The 9,010-nt window shown below is 45.4% G+C and overlaps 1 protein-coding gene across 3 annotated transcripts in view; it reads left to right on the plus strand.

Moving 5' to 3' along the window:
* Positions 1-8,780: 8,780 nt before the first annotated feature.
* Positions 8,781-9,010, plus strand: part of LOC119266934 (putative disease resistance protein RGA3) — a 9,433-nt gene continuing 9,203 nt past the window's right edge. For all 3 annotated transcript variants that reach the window (XM_037548214.1, XM_037548213.1, XM_037548216.1), the window contains exon 1: positions 8,781-9,008. The gene's annotated coding sequence lies outside the window, so the exon portion shown is untranslated. The remainder of the gene's footprint in view (positions 9,009-9,010) is intronic.

A 9,010-nucleotide genomic window follows, 5' to 3' on the forward strand; every position in this document is an offset into this window, starting at 1 on the left:
GGCGGAAGGCGAGCGATCGAAGGTCGGCGAGGAGGGTGTTGATGACGTCCCGATCCTGAGGGCGGCTAAGCGGCCGCCAAAGCTGCAGGTACCCACACATTTTTAAAATGGCGTCAGTAGCACGTCTGAGAGTGACCTTTTGGATGACAAGCTTATTGCGGACAGTCCACAGCATCCAGGCGAGGACCCCTACGCAGAGCCAACGGATATGTCGGTAGCGAGGGGGGGGGGGAGGCATGGATCTCTTCGAGAAGGTCGGGGAAATCGGAGTTGCACCACTGTCCACCAACCGTCTCGCGGAAACTGGACCAAAGAAACTGGGCCGTGGAGCACGCGAAGAAGATGTGGTTAGCGTCCTTCACCGTGCCGCACAGGGGGCAAAGCCCATCTCCAGGTCCGTTACGCTTGAGGACTTCGACTTCGGAGGGGAGGCGTTCACGGATCCATTGCCAAAGGAAGATCCTAATCTTCAGCGGCAGGCGGATATCCCAGATCAAACTGAAGGGCTCGGGGGCGGGCGAAGGCGCGATGGCCGCGTATAGGGACTTAGTAGAGAAGCGTCAGGAAGATTCTAGGCGCCAAGAGATGGCGTCCGAGGTGTCGGTGACGTTCATCGGGAGAAGGGCGATGTCCTCGAGGAGGGCATCCCAGGCGGCCACTTCGGGCGGGCCAAAAGGGCGGCGAAACGCGAGGCGCCCTAAGTCAATAAGGGCCGTCTCAACAGAGACCCGCGGGTCAACAACAATGGCGAAGAGCTCGGGAAAGCGGGCGGTCAGAGGGCTGTCGCCGATCCACCGATCAAACCAGAACAGGGTCGCGGACCCAGACCCAACCGAGATGGACGTGCCAATGCGAAGCACAGGGAGCAGCTGAATGACGGCCTGCCAAAACTGGGTCCGCCCGAACGCTGACAGAAAGCCAGAGGCTGTCCACGGAGGTACTTGAAAGATGTTGATATCCATTCATTTTTTCACTACCAATTTCTTAGTTACATGAATAAAACAGAGTAATAGCTTATCGGGGTTTGAAAGAAAAAATACATATTTTACCATCCCTTCATTTTTTTCCGTGTTTTTTGTTCTACTTTATTATGCCTTCCGCTGCTGATAGTCGTCATTTCTTTGTCGCACACCTGAACTTATGAAGCACTCACATAGTCTCCATTTCTTTTCGCAATCATGGCCGCACATGTGGGCTGAAAATTTCTACTATACATTCTAACTTCACTTTCAGTACACCTATCTGTACAAATTTCTGCAGCAATGTTCTGGTACTGTAATATTAATATTGTATTTTGTACGACAATATACTACGTCGATGCTACCCTCTATAATGTCAGTTATTTTCCGATGGATTACTATGAGTTTGTCCTATAAAAGGACTACTATGTTGAAGTTTTTAGATCCTGGTGTTAGTCCTTCTATATATGGCCTCTTAATTATTTCAGGTTGTGTTTTCTAACATATTATATTTTCCAGCAATTGTAATTAACCTTTTCAAATCGTCATGGCTGTGTGTTCATGACCTGCTAATGGGGATATAGGTCATAGTGTCAAGGATGCTTCAAGATGGTCTTCCTTTCCAAGAGATAAGGCATTACATTGCTGTTTAGGATTGCTAAGAACATTCCTCATGCTACCACTACTATAGTTCTATAATACATTATATATTTATACCACAAATGACTACACATTTCATTGCATTTAAGTGAAATCCATCATATAATTATATAATTGATTCCAATTGTTATCATCTTTGTCATGTGGATGTTACTCGGAAATTTGTAACAAAGTCCCGCGCCAACACGCGGGGTATCATCTAGTTGATGTCATTGTGAGATCCGGGCATGCCAAAAAAAGTGTGTCAAATCCGAAGATCATGTGATGTAACTGCTTCAAGAATGATGATGGGCTTCTTAACATGGCCCTGATATTGCCCTTGTAAAGCCTTCGGGCAGTTCTTCCATTTTCAATGCAAGCAAACCTGGCCACCCTCTTGCTTCCGAATTGCCAAGAGCCTCTCGGTGTCTGCCACAGTTGGCACTCTCAGCTACTGAGATCCAAACACCTCAAGCATGGCAGTTGCAAACCTGACCATGGCATCTCCACATGTGCTCTCATACATCCGTAGGTACCCGTTCCATGAATCAGCGGCCGTGCCATATGCAAGCATCAGGAGTGCGGCCGTGCACTTTAGAGAAGCCAATCGTACCCACAACGTCCTTCTTCAAGACGAAGTAGTCATCATAGGACCGGATGCCATGGTACAAACGATCGAAGACAATCTTGCACATACGTCGACGAAAATGGTCAGCTAAGAGTGCATCGGGGGTAAAGTAGTTGGCCATCAGTGTCAAATGGCCGCACACCCTTCTGCGGTTGAGTACTCGATGATCCTTGAATCGATCCCTTGAAATTGAGAACATGCTCCTCCGCACAATCCCCGTGTTCAAGGATCGCCTGCATCATCACCGTCTCATCCGTATAGTCCTCCTCGTCGGACGAGCCGTCGGACAACTCAACATAGTGTTCATATATGTACTCCAAAGAAGGAAAAAGTTTTTTAGCTCCGGCAATTCATCGAACAGTTGTCGGGCATGGTGAGTATAGCATGAGCGGGACGGTCAGAGGAGTGGGATTGAACTGCGATGGAGGAGAAGCGGGTTGGAGCCTGACTGGAACGCTGGAGGTGACGGAGACGTAGAGTTCCAACAGGGGTATGGAGTGGTGGTCGGGGCGGTGGAGCGGCACGAAGGCAAGAGAGAAAGATGGAAGGAGAGAAAATAAGGAGGATGGAGGCGCTGGGTCCGAAAAGGGTTTTGGTGGACCGGGGGTGTTCAAGTCCTACGTATCTACTGTCCGGACTCTCGCAAAGTGCCCCACTTGTCTCGGGGTTGCCGGAAAAAGTACGTCCGAACTGTTCAGTGGACCGACACACACACGCGTTGGATGGCAAACCGCATCTGGACCGCGTAGTCCGAACGGTTGCGGGTATTTTGAGGGTCCACCTTGAAGATGCCTAATCTGTGGTATATATTGTGCTGTGGTGACGTTGCAAAATAAAATAAAATCAGGTACTTCCTTGAAATACTTGGTTACAAATTTGAACACACAATAAATTGTCTTGAATTACACTACGATATTTTTTTTCTGAAATACACGATAGCAGTTTTTTTAGTGTGCGACAGACAATTTTTACACACCTGTTTACTGTATTTTCTAGGAAAAGATCTAAAACAAACCCTAAATTTGTAGACGAAAACTAAATCGAACCTTGAACTTCAAATGCCTGAAATCAGCACACTGAACTATCTTATCCCGGTCTATTTTAAACCTTGAGTGCGTTTTCAAACAGGAATCGTCGACCGTGCGTTTCCAAATAGGAATCGTCGACTTGCAGGTTGAACCCGGGATGGTTGGCTGCGCGCAGACTAGGCCGGCCCATAAAAGCAGGGGCGAAGCTTGGTTTTTTCTTTTTGCAACAATTTTTCCGAACCGCGCTACTTAAAAACGTTTGAAAAAAAGGGCTCTGAGCTTCAAATGCCTGAAATCAGCACACTGAACTATCTTATCCCGGTCTATTTTAAACCCTGAGTGCGTTTCCAAACAGGAATCATCGACCGTGCGTTTCCAAATAGGAATCGTCGACTTGGCAGGTTGAACCCGGGATGGTTGGCTGCGCGCAGATTAGGCCGGCCCATAAAGCAGGGGCGAAGCTTGGTTTTTTTTTTTTGCAACAATTTTTCCGAACCGCGCTACTTAAAAACGTTTGAAAAAAAGGGCTCTGAGAATCGAACTTGCGACCTGACGCTCGTCAAGTCTTCCTGCTAGCCACTTTAACTGCTGGCTATTCGTGACGCAAGTGAAGCGCGAAAATATTTAAACACACGTAGCGTGGAGGATTGAAAACACTTTTTGTAATTTTTTGAAACATTTTCTTGAAAATTGCCAACAATTTTGAAATCCGAATATTCTAACAACCAATTTTTTTTTTAAAATTCCAACATTTTTTAAAAAAATTGAACAATACTTTGGAGTTACGAACAGTTTTTGAAAAACATACATTTTTTTCAAACCTGAACCATTTTTAACGCCCCGAACATTCTTTAAAGTGCAAACATTTTTTGGCTTGTTCAAAACACGAACAATTTTGAAACCTGAACAAAATTTTAAAGTTTGAACAAATTCTCCCATTTTAAAGTTTTTTAGAAAGTGTTCACATTCTAAAATATTGTTCAGGTTTTCGAAATTTGTTCCAACTTTTTCAAAATATGTTTATCTTTAAAAAATATTCATGTTTTCAAACAAAATTCACTTTAAAATTTAGTTCAGGTTTCAAAAATTAGTAGTGATTTGAAAATTTCATTCACGTTTAAAAATGGTTCATGTAGAAAAAATATTCAGGGATTTAAAAAAGGTTCACGTTTGAGAATTTGTTTGTGTTTTTAAAAAATTGTAATTCCGAAAATTGTTAAAAATATTGCAAAACCTGTTTGGAACTGGAAAAACTGTTTGTTGCTTTTAATAATATCCGAAATTCAAAACTGTTGATTATTTTCAAGAAAATGTTTTCGAACCTTGATGTTAGGTAGTCTGGTTAAATACGTCCGCGCTTCATGTTTGCTCCCAGAAGTTACCTGGTGGAGTGGCTACACGAGGAGTTCAGCAGCACTAGATCTTTAGTTCAATCCCTTCGTAAACGTGCTCAAGGTTTAATATAGACCGGGATTGCACAGTTTGGTGTGCTGATTTCAGGGTTTGATTTAGCTTTCATCTACAAGTTTAAGGTTTGTTTTGAACTTTTTCCTATTTTCTAAAATAGGAAGTGAACGAAAAAGTAAAATAACAACTGCAGCGATTACGTAGCCTGTAGGCGAGAGGAAAAGAAAACATATGGCCGTGCTAGCTAGCTGCCTTTTATGTTTATAACTTCTTTTAAAGATCACTCTCGTCTACAAGTGACGCATCACTTGTCGCAATCTAAGAGTTTTTCTTTTTTTCACATCTGTTTTTTAAAATATTTTATCTTTTAAACCATGCGTCTAAATCTCTAATCATTTTCTTTATTGAATTTCTCACGTTAAGATCTTCAAAACTAGATGCAATGTTGATAGGTTTTGACGACTTTTTTTCATAAAAAAACCGAACAAAACAATCGAACGGAAAAACCAACCGGGAGCATGTTTTTTCCTTTCCGAAAGAGACATGGTTGTGCCTCTCGCGAAAGCACAACTGTGCCTCTCATGAAGGAAATAAAAATATAAAACATGTTTTTTTTCATTTTCCAAGAGACACGGCCATGCCTCTCACGAAATCATAACCGTGTCTCTCGCGAAATCACAACCATGCTTCTCGCGGAAAAAAAAATAAAAAACATTTTTTGAGAGGCACGACCATGCCTCTCGCGAAAGCACAACCGTGCTTTTCGCGGAAGCAAAAACGTGCCTCTTGCGAAAGGAAAAAAACAAAAAACACAATTTTTTTCGTTTTCAAGAGGCACGGTCGTGCTTCTTCCGGAAGGAAAAAACAGGAAACATGTTTTTTTTTCGTTTCTAAGAGGCACGGCCATGTTTCTCGGGAAATCATAACCATGTCTCTCACGAAAGAAGAAGAAATTGAAAACATTTTTGTTTTCGAGAGGCACGACCATGCCTCTCGCGAAAGCACAACTGTGCCTCTCACGAAAGAAGAAGAAATTGAAAACATTTTTGCTTTGTTTTCGAGAGGCACGACCATGCCTCTCGCGGAAGCACAACCGTGCTTCTCGCGGAAGCAAAAACATGCCTCTCGCGAAAGGAAAAAACAAAAAACACGTTTTTTCCGTTTTCGAAAGGCACGGCCATGCTTCTTCCAGAAGGAAAAAAACAAAAAACATGTTTTCCTTTTGTTTCTGAGAGGCACGGCCATGCTTCTCGTGAAAGCACAACCGTGCCTCTTGCAGAAGCAAAAACGTGCCACTCATGTAAGGGAAAAAACAAAAAACGTATTTTTTTTCATATCTAAGAGGCACACTTGCGAAATCGAGAGGCATGGCGTGCCTCTCGCGAAAGCAAAACCATACCTTTCGTGAAAGAAAGAAAAACCTGTTTTTTCGCACAAAAAATTCCTTTTTCAGTTTTATTTGTTTCATTAGCTAAGGAAGACCAGTGGAAACCAAAAAGTCGAAACAATCCAAAAAATCATTTAGAAAGTCGAAAACGCGTGCAATTTTTTTAAAAGAGCGTCAAAGCGCGACACATGGCGGTAGGCCTAGGCATTCGGTCCAACCGAACCGATCGGTTCGGTTCCTCGGGTTATTGAGAAATTCGGTTTTCAAATAAACATGACCGATCGGTCAGTCGAGGAACTCCTAACCGAGGCTTCGGTGAACCGAAAAATCGGTTCGGTCCTCGGTTTAACTCTGATGAAACCGATCTTGCTTGACAGCAAGGAAAACTGCAAACGTTCTCTGAAAATCTGAGCTGTGGAAGAAAGATGGGAAGCAAAAATAGATCGGATAGGCAAGAACTTCTCGTATGTCCTGATGAGGACGTGAATCCACCAAAAGATAATCCCAACTGGATGGTTAAGGAGATTAGTAAGAGAAGATGTAGTCAACGCAGACACATGAGAAACTAAGAAAGGGAAGACATAAGGCGTTCACGCGCTGGGCGCTGGTTGCCAGATGGTCGGGCCGCGTCCACTGCCGGCGCTGGTTGCAGGCGGCCGCGCCGCCTCCACTGCCGGCTGGGGAGGATGAGACCAAGACTCAAGGAGAGAAATACCTGTGGCGGCTAGGTTAGGAATGGGGGACCAGAAGTTTTCCTTGCTGTTGCTTTTGTACAGCATGGGTGGGCTGTGTATTTAATTGGGTCACATGGGTTGCTGGGCTTTGCTAGTTTATTTGGGCCAATGCAGAGCATTTCGGTGTATTCGGTCAGTTCGGTCAATCCTGTGTGGAAACCGAGACCACCGAACTAATTTCAGTTTTTCACATCTCAGGACCGTACAGATGACCGAATTTTCAGTGTTCGGTCTATTCGGCTTCGGTGTAGGTTTATTCGGTGTCGGTTTTCGGTCTTCGGTTTATTTGCCCACCCCTACATGGTGGTGGCTGAGAGCGCGCAGCGTGCCAAGTGGTATGTGCTGTCCACCCTAATTTGATCGTTAGAAGGCTTGCGAAGAAGCGCTGGCCAACAAGTTGCTTTCTTTTTTTAGGGGCTTAGAGTAGGGCGATATTGACCGGATCGCTTTAAACTACTCTTCTCGCGTTATAGTACTCCTTTGTAGTTTTGTAGCAGCTTATATAGGGGGCGGTCATGCCTACATTCGGTTCAGCATGTACTCTTGTACGCATCACCGTTACGCAGCGCGCCAATTTGGAGCTAGCGCCCGCCAGCGCCTCGTCCGACGAAGCCTACCCAACGCACGCATGCACGCTTTGGGACAAAAAGCTCCTATTCTCATCGACGCGTTGCAACCAACTTTTGACGCGTCGATCTAATAATAATACAAGCTCTATAAGTACTCCCTTAATTATCTACACTTACGTACGCTCTCCCTTCATAAACTCTCCATCAGCTCACTGTTCCCTCTCCCTCACCCCTCACGGTTAAGCTGATCAAGCATGTCCACCGCACCTGCCTTCCAAGTCGACGCCACCACAGTGGACACGGAATTGGAAGGCTTAGGCCACATCGCGGAGCTCGCATCAGCAGGCAATGGTGGATCGTCGGCGTTGATCCACGCGCGGCTCGCGCGTGCGCTGTGGGCAGTGAGCTCTCTGACCATGGCAGCAGACGTGAGCGCCGGGCTGTATCAGCCGGCCAGGGGCCCGGTGTTCGGCGGACACAGGGCGGCCTACTACGCCATCCTCGCGGTCATTCTCGCCGTCGTGGCTGTCGAGATGGCCGTCGCCTACTGGCTTCCCCGCTCCGGCGCCCAGGATGAGGATGACCATGGCTGTTTCCTCGCGTTCGCCAATGGCCTGCTGCGGTTCGGCGTGGTGCTCCTTCTCGTCATGGTGGCGGTGGGTGGTTTCGCGCTCACTGTCAAGCTCTGATCATCTGATCGATCTCGCATGGAATTCTCATTCTCCCGCCTAAAATACGAGAGCGTACGCGCGGCCGGGCTTCCACTACCAGGAGCGAGGTACAACTAGCTAGCTAAACAATAATACTCCTGCCGTATAACTAAGTTGGTTTATTTGTTTAATCCAACTGTCCAAGTATTGTAACTATAGCTAATAGTAGTACTATAGTATTTACTATAGTATTTCAACAAGGGAAACAAAAAATGTTGCATACTACTAGTAGGCACATATACTAGTTGGGTGGATCCCTTAGTTTTTTTTTTCTCTCTGTTACCTAACTGTTATGGTCGACATGAGGTAGGGGCGATGACGATGATACATTGATGCGTTCGATCTCGGATTCCTTCGGTGTTTGTAATCGTTGTTAGGTGATCAGTTGATGCAATTGCAATCTTTTTTGTCTTCTACGTATATATATGGATATGGATGTGTGAACTACTGTTATGTCTTTTTAATAATATATTGGAAGAACTTTTGGAAAGGAAAAACAGTGAATTTAATGGTCGTGCTATGAAAAAACCGGATCGGTCACTCTTGTTCCTTGTGTTGGAACCATTTGACATGAACATGTCGTAAAGGAATTTGTTAAGAAAAATAATAAAATCCCTTCAAAAAATAAAAATTAAAATTAAAGACAAGCAGGAGTATGAAAAAAAAAAGTTCTGACCGGGCGGTCCCACCTGCCAGAGTGTCGTCTCTGTCTCAACCTTCGTCTCCAAAGTCTCCGCTGTAGACATCTAAAAAAATTCCCCGCAGACGAGGTGCGGCTTCCGTTCCTCTTCGCCGCTCGCCGCTGAACCCCGACTAGCCGGCGGAGTCGGGAGCACACCGGATCCGCGGAGGCGCGAGGACATGGCCAACTCCTCCTCCGCATCCTCACGCTTCGGCTTCGCCGCCGCCCCCTTCTCCGGCCAAGTCCTCGTGCCCAGGGCATCAGAGT

This window comes from Triticum dicoccoides, chromosome 3A (genome assembly GCF_002162155.2).
Source record: "Triticum dicoccoides isolate Atlit2015 ecotype Zavitan chromosome 3A, WEW_v2.0, whole genome shotgun sequence".
In the NCBI taxonomy this organism is placed as follows: Eukaryota; Viridiplantae; Streptophyta; class Magnoliopsida; order Poales; family Poaceae; genus Triticum; species Triticum dicoccoides.